The following is a 7,054-nucleotide window of genomic DNA, read 5'->3' as shown; positions in this document are numbered from 1 at the left end:
AACTTTCAAAGCTGCTGCAGTTTCATGTAAACTGGATTCTTTGAAAGAGCTCAGAAAGTAAAGCCTGGAAACCTCAGAGCAGCAGTTCGATTCAGAGCCGCTGGAAGGAAATGATTCATGTATGAAAGATGAGAAGATTTTCATGTAGAGAAAAATCCACTCGGTGTTTGACAGCAAGCTCCGAAAAGTCAAGAAACAGGAATCTGTTTTTATACATCAGCTGCATGACTCTCTGTGTCATTGTCCCACAATCCTGAAACCTCTTCATTATAGTGAGCGACAGCCATATTTGTCAGAGACATATTTACAGCTTCTGTTTAAAAGGTGTTTCAGTCGTAATGTGAAGGATCAGAAAATAAAAGTATTTTGTGTTGTTTCTTATAATAAACTGAACTTAATGTGTGAATCATGAGGTGATGAGTGTTTTTATTGATGTTGGAGCGACGAGCGTCAGGTGCTGCTGATGGATCCGTTCATTTGTCTTCAGTCTTTTTCTTCCTGCATCCAAACAACGACAGTTTTTATAATTATTTCGTTTTAAGCAGTTTTAAAGTCCTCCAGTGACCAAAGTGAGTGATTAAACCACCGTACAGCATGAAGGTAGAAGCAGTTACAGCAACACTGTTCATTTCAAAATAAAACGATGACGATCACGTTTGGATTACTTCCTGTAGATAATTTAACACTGAAGAACATAATTCTGATATTTTTGGTGCAGATGAACATCTGTCCATCTTTAATTCCTGAGAAACCCCGCCTCTTTTTATACCCAGTTGTTCAGAGACAGCCCAGTAGGTAGGAGCAGTTGCCCCATGATCGGAGGGTCGGTGGTTCAACTCCACTGAAGGGCCCTGAGGTTGAGCAAGGCACCGTCCCTACACGCTGCTCCCCGGGCGTTGCATTGGTGGCTGCCCTGCTTCACTGGGTGAATGGGTCAAATGCAGAGGAGTCGTTTCCCTACAGGGACTAACACATACACATTGTTCAGTCGTGTGACTGAGCTGCTGCCAGTGAACCTGATTATCGACAAAATGTCCCGCTGAGCAGTTTTGACAAATAGACTGGTGCCAGAGTTTTTCCATCTCAGTCGTGGGACCCGGCAGGGGTGTTCTTCGTCCCCGCTCTTCTTCACGATATTTCTGGAACCACTGATCTTAGCTAATCGAGCTAACATGGCTATCAGAGGTGTTCACGCAGGCGGCAGGGAGCAAGTTATTTCTATATGCTGACAGCATCTTAGCAGTATTAATGATAACATTTAATTTCTACCGGCGCTGCTCACATGCATCGAGTCATTTTCAAGGTTGTCAGGTTATAAAATAAATTGGTACAAATCAGAAGGCACGCCACTATCAGCATCATGTCACTCTAGATCCATTACTCCATTCACTTTGAAGTATTTACCTTCAGGTATGAAGTCTTTAGGAATAATATTAAACCCAGACTGGAGGATATTATGCTTCCAAAGATGGGACCTCTCCTCCTAAAGATACAAACAAATCTGGATAAATGGGCTAAATTAAATCTTACATTATGGGGTAAAATTAATGTGATTAACATGATGGCGGCCCCACAGTTCAATTATGTTTCCATGATCTTACCTGTAAGAATTCCTTTACACATATTTAGTCAATTTTGAGAAGCTAATTAAAGATGTTTTGTGGAATAACAAGAAGCCAAGAGTGAATTTAAAGAACATCTGGGCCTCTAAAGACATTGGAGTAATGGCCCTCCCAAATGTGAAGTTGTTTAATTTAGCTTTTGAAATGTCAAGACTGGCCAAGCACTGGACAGGATCGGACGGAGCTGAGCTGGATGAAGATCGAACAGGAACTAGTGAGCCCTTTTACACCCTTGGATGTTCTCTCACAGGGCTCAGCTGTTAATGGACAAGACTTTCATGATAACCCCGTGCTCGGGTATTCTAAAGCTGTCTGGGTAGAGGTGCACAAGATGTGTGGAGCATCTCATTTAAGACAACCTTATACCTCGCTATGGAACAACACTGCTGTACAGATTGGGCGAAAAACTGTGTTCTGGAAGGAATGGCTTGTCAAAGGCATACACAGGATAAGTGATCTTTACTCAGGGGGAGTGTTTATGTCATTCGTTGAAATAACCCAAAAATATGGTTTGATAAGAGAAAATAATTTTTGGAAATATTTACAAATAAGGGATTGTATTACCAAAGGAAAATTTACTCAAAGCTCAAATATGGTGGTGGAGTTTTTAGAATTGTCCAGTACAGCACATAGAGCAGCTGTTTTCTATAAACTGTTTAACAACCTAAAAAAGAGATCTGTGAAAACTTGAGGATGGCAGAGAGATCTGAGTTGTGTCATTTGAAAAGAAGATTAGTGTAGAATTTTGTCATTCTCCAATAAATATAAAAGAGAGGCCAGGGGTAAAAAACAAAATGCATGTTAGCTTGAAAAGTTAACAAATTGACAACAGCTTAAGGAAAACAAATATCAACTGTAATAAAGAAGTAATACATATAATACTAACCTTGTTTTGCACACACACAGATCAGGGTAGGATCAAATAATAGGCGTCCACTATTAGGTAGGGTGTTTTGTCAGAACACTCTGTGACCGGGTCATTAGCTCCTCAATCTTATTAGGGAGCGATCTCACATTTCCAATGATCACAGAAGGGACAGATGGTCTGTAACATCTCCTTCTCAGGTGACATCACCCCCGTCTCTTCCTCCTCAGCTCACTGGGGATGTCGGGTCTGTCTGCAGTAGCGCAGCTGCAGGGCAGTGCTAACAGCTGATCCCAAACGTAAACAAAGGAGCACTGGTTCTCTAAACATGGGTGAAAAAAGTGGAGACAAAAGAAGAGAAAAGTCAACAACTAGCACGAAGCGGTAATGCATGATGGCAGAATCTGAAAAGACTAAGTTAAAGGTTAAGAGAAGTAAAGAGGAAAATAAGAAAGAAGCTCAGAAATGAGCAGAGCTGCCAACAGGTAACACAGTTAAGGTTTCAGAAAAAGCATTCTGTTTCGTTTGTTTGATCATGCTTAAACACATCAAAATGCATAGTGGAGTTTTTAATGTACTCTTAATTTGATCTGTTATTGTATATTTTACACATGTTTGTATGGGATATTGTATTTGTTTTAAATGTTATATACCTATGTGGTATGTGACTTTTGTTGCTATGATGCCAGGTCTCTCTTGGAAATGAGATTTTTAATCTCAATGAGATTTTTTACCTGGATAAATAAAGGATAATAAATAAATACAAGTCGATACTGTGACAAGCACTGGTACCAAACAGGCAGTCACTTTGCAGCAAGGTGAATCGGTGATGCATTAGTGTGGTCTGCACTTCTTCTTTGATTGGGTGAAAGGTGTTGAAAGTAACTGGATGAGGGAACCATGGGGCGTGCCCTGCATAATTTAAACAAAATGGCGTTTTAAACACCATCACAGCTGGACACAGAACATCCGTAAAAAACGCCGTTTTCGTCTGTCTTTGAACGCTGCTTTCTGCTTAGTGACATAAAAAGCGGCGTTCAAAAACAGACGAAAACGGCGTTTTTTCCATCACTCAGAAGGGGCGTTGCAGGCGCCAGTCTCTGGCGTAATATACGGTGTTCTGTCGGGGCAAACACCGTTTTTTTCAGCATTTTAAATTATTAAATGGCGTTTTTATTACGCCATTTCTTAACCCAACGGGTTAGAAAAGTGCCAATTTTTGGCTTAGATGGGTTGCCACATGCGAGGCGCTGCACGGCGCTGACGCATTAACAACCTAACTGCGTTGACGCGTTGCCCCCGTGCAGCCCGAATGACGAATTAGCGCTTCCAGTCAGAGACTGAGGCTACGTCCACACGTACACGGGTATTTTTGAAAACGGAGATTTTCCGTTTTCGTTTTAAAAATAATCCCGTCCACACATAAAGGCAGAAATGAAGGAAAACGCTGCTATGAACATGCCAAAGCAGCAGGTGGCGCTAGATTCCTAACCGTGCAGAAATGTTGGCCAATCAGAAGTCTAGAAGCCTCGGTGGGAAAAAGTAAACAAAGCTGGGGCATAGAAGCAGAACCGAGTCGTATGTGTGGAGGGACAGTAACTGTGTGTATATGTGAGCATTTAAACACTGCAGAGAGGACAAGTAACAGTAACAGTATTGTAGAAATTCATTCAAAAGGCGCACACCTTTGACGCTGCGTTTTCTCCGTTTTTCTCGTCCACACATAAATGCAAAAACGGAGTTTTCAAAAATATCCACCCTCCAGTGACCAAAAACGCCGTTTACGTGTGGACGAAAGGTGCAAACGCATAGAAAAATCTGCGTTTTAAAAATACCCGGGTACGTGTGGATGTAGCCTAAGATTTGAAGTGTTAATGCGGTATGAGTGTATGAGTATTTGTTCATGAAACATCCTTAAAAATGAGGGCGAGACACACTGCAACAACCCACAGCAGCTTTTGTGGCAGGTCTTACTGAGTTTTCTTTTTTATATATATGTAGAGTCTCACCTGCGTCTTTCTTCGGTTAGCTTTCAGTTTCACGCTCACCTGTGAATATTGAACATTTCTCTATTAAAGCGCAGTAAAGGTAAAGTCTATTTTTTGTCAGTTAAACGAAAAAAGGTGGGCCTGAATGCGTCTGTAGTTTACGCGCGGCCCCTGAACGCATCACTCAGCAGACAAGGAAGCAGAGAGGAGCGGACATGGAGGGGTGAAGCCGGTCCAATGGAGGGGAATAAATCTCCGTTCATTCCGGATAAGATGACTTCATTTGGACTAAAATGTTCGTGATCGCAGTTCTGGTCCTTGTGGGGACGGTACCGCCGGTAAACAGCGGTGAGTTTTAGTGTTTTTACACACGCTGATGAGGCGGGTTCAAATCGAAAGTAAAATGTGACGTTAAAAACAAACATTTCAGACGGGTTGAACTTTTATAAAGTTTTAATGTGTTTATTTTCAGCTAAGTTGACTTTTAGTTATGTTCGTTTAAATGTGGAGGTTATTCATTAGTTTCAGTGTTACTTCTGGTTTAATGTGGTGTCAGAGAGAAACTTTAAGAAGTTGATAGCTGGTGTTTCTAAAATGGCGTATAACCCTGATCAGGGGCGGAGCTAGAGAAATTTTCTGAAGGTAGCGCGAGTGTGTGATGGAAATCAAACGGGTTTGTTTGTTTCCAAACACATATGCAGTTGTTACATGTGGTTAGATTGATTCAAACGCACTGAGCATGCGCGTTTCATATAAATATAGTCTATAACTTATTAACTTATTTTCTGTAGCCCAGTTAATTACACACTTTAGTTACATAAAACATGTGAGTTTTGATCTTATGTGCTGTACAGCCTGTATAATAAATAAATATGGAGCCCAATAAGTTTAAAATCTAGAAAGCTGCACAACATGGGGCGGTTCATTCACAAACACAATGATGCCTTGCTTGGTGTCATTCTTTTCAGCTCAACCTCACCTGTCTGAATTTACAGTTATTTTTTCATTGACATACTTTAGTAACACAACACAACTTTGTGGATTTTACCTATTGCGGGTTATTTTTGGAATGTAACTCCTGCAATAAACGAGGGACCACTGTAAAACTATTTATCAAAATGCATCTGGCGAATATACAAAACTTTTAATAAAAAATATTACTAAAACTAAACGAGAGAAACAACATCTAGAGATGGCACGATACCACTTTTTTATGTCCGATACCGATATCATAAATTTGGATATCTGCCGATACCGATATGAATCCGATATAGTGTTGTTTTAATCAATAAAACTGTTTTTTAATATCTTGCTGCATTTTGTATAAGTTCATACTCAAGTTTAAATAAACAACAACACTAAAGCTATTCTGTTATACCTGTATGTAAAAAATACACTGCACCCAAAATATTTCATAGTTCAGCAAAACTGATCAATCTAATAAACTTAAACCTGCACCATCCTCCCTATTCTGGTATTTTAAAGAGCACTTAGCAGAAATATTAAGCAACCTAACTAATAGGGTTGCAAACTCCCAGCAAAAAAAAAGGGAACCACCCCCACCCTCCACCTCATGATGCTTAATCGATGTAATCAACTTTAATTTGATGCAGGGTGAAAAAATGCACAGAAATAAATTATTTTTCAAGAATAATTAAATAGATTCAACATCTTTCTTCAACAGAACTGCAGACTGCACAGATGGTATTCCCAAAGGAAAAAGTACTATAGCTTACTAGGGTATATTAGACTTAATAGTTACTATATACAGTAATGGACTTCTATTACATTTTACATCAATTAAAACTTTGGGTGTCAGATAATTATTTATTAAAAGCTCGACATTTTAAATGAGAATAAGAAAGAAAAGTATGTCTTTGTGCCCCCTTTTCCCTGTTCATGCCCTATCGGCCCCCCTGGCTAAACTTTGCTGATCCGCCCCTGCAGCGTGACTAGCAGTCAGCTGTAGAAAAAGATCCTGGTGTAGAAAGTAATATTAAATAAATTCTAACAACAGCTGATCAAGCTTAAACGTGCTGCTGTTGTTCAGCTGCTGGTTTCCTCTTTCTGGTGCAAAGTGGGCCAAAAACAAAGAAGAGAGACGATCAGCTGATCATTGATCAGTTTCATGATTGAAGGAGCAGCAGGAGAGAGAGAGAGGCAGTCGCTCCATATATCAGTTGTTAAGCTTAACGTGGGAATGCTTTACAGACATTCAGAGATGAACTTGCACACTTGCTTTACTTCTCTCTGGGATCACTTCCTCGGAGATGAAATGCTGGTGAGGCTACAAATACACAGCCGCTCAATCACGTGACCACACTGCTGCAACGTGCTACGGTTATGAGCCGTGTCGCAAGTTTTGTGAGGTGCTTTTTTGATGTTTAATGGATCGGATTACATTTTTTATTTCTCTCAGATGTCTGATCCAGTAATTTACATCAGTATCGGACCGACACCGATACGTAATATCGGCTCGGTCCATCTCTAATCAGGTGTCACAGTAAGAAATTATTCGTGCCAGTAAAAAGAAAAAATGATTTGTCCGCCACTAGACAGAGGAGAACAGCACAGGGATA

This window comes from Haplochromis burtoni, unplaced genomic scaffold (genome assembly GCF_018398535.1).
Source record: "Haplochromis burtoni strain Fernald_Lab_line unplaced genomic scaffold, NCSU_Asbu1 Contig_740, whole genome shotgun sequence".
In the NCBI taxonomy this organism is placed as follows: domain Eukaryota; kingdom Metazoa; phylum Chordata; class Actinopteri; order Cichliformes; family Cichlidae; genus Haplochromis; species Haplochromis burtoni.
The sequence above is the reverse complement of the archived record's forward strand: the minus strand, read 5'-3'. Positions refer to the sequence as shown.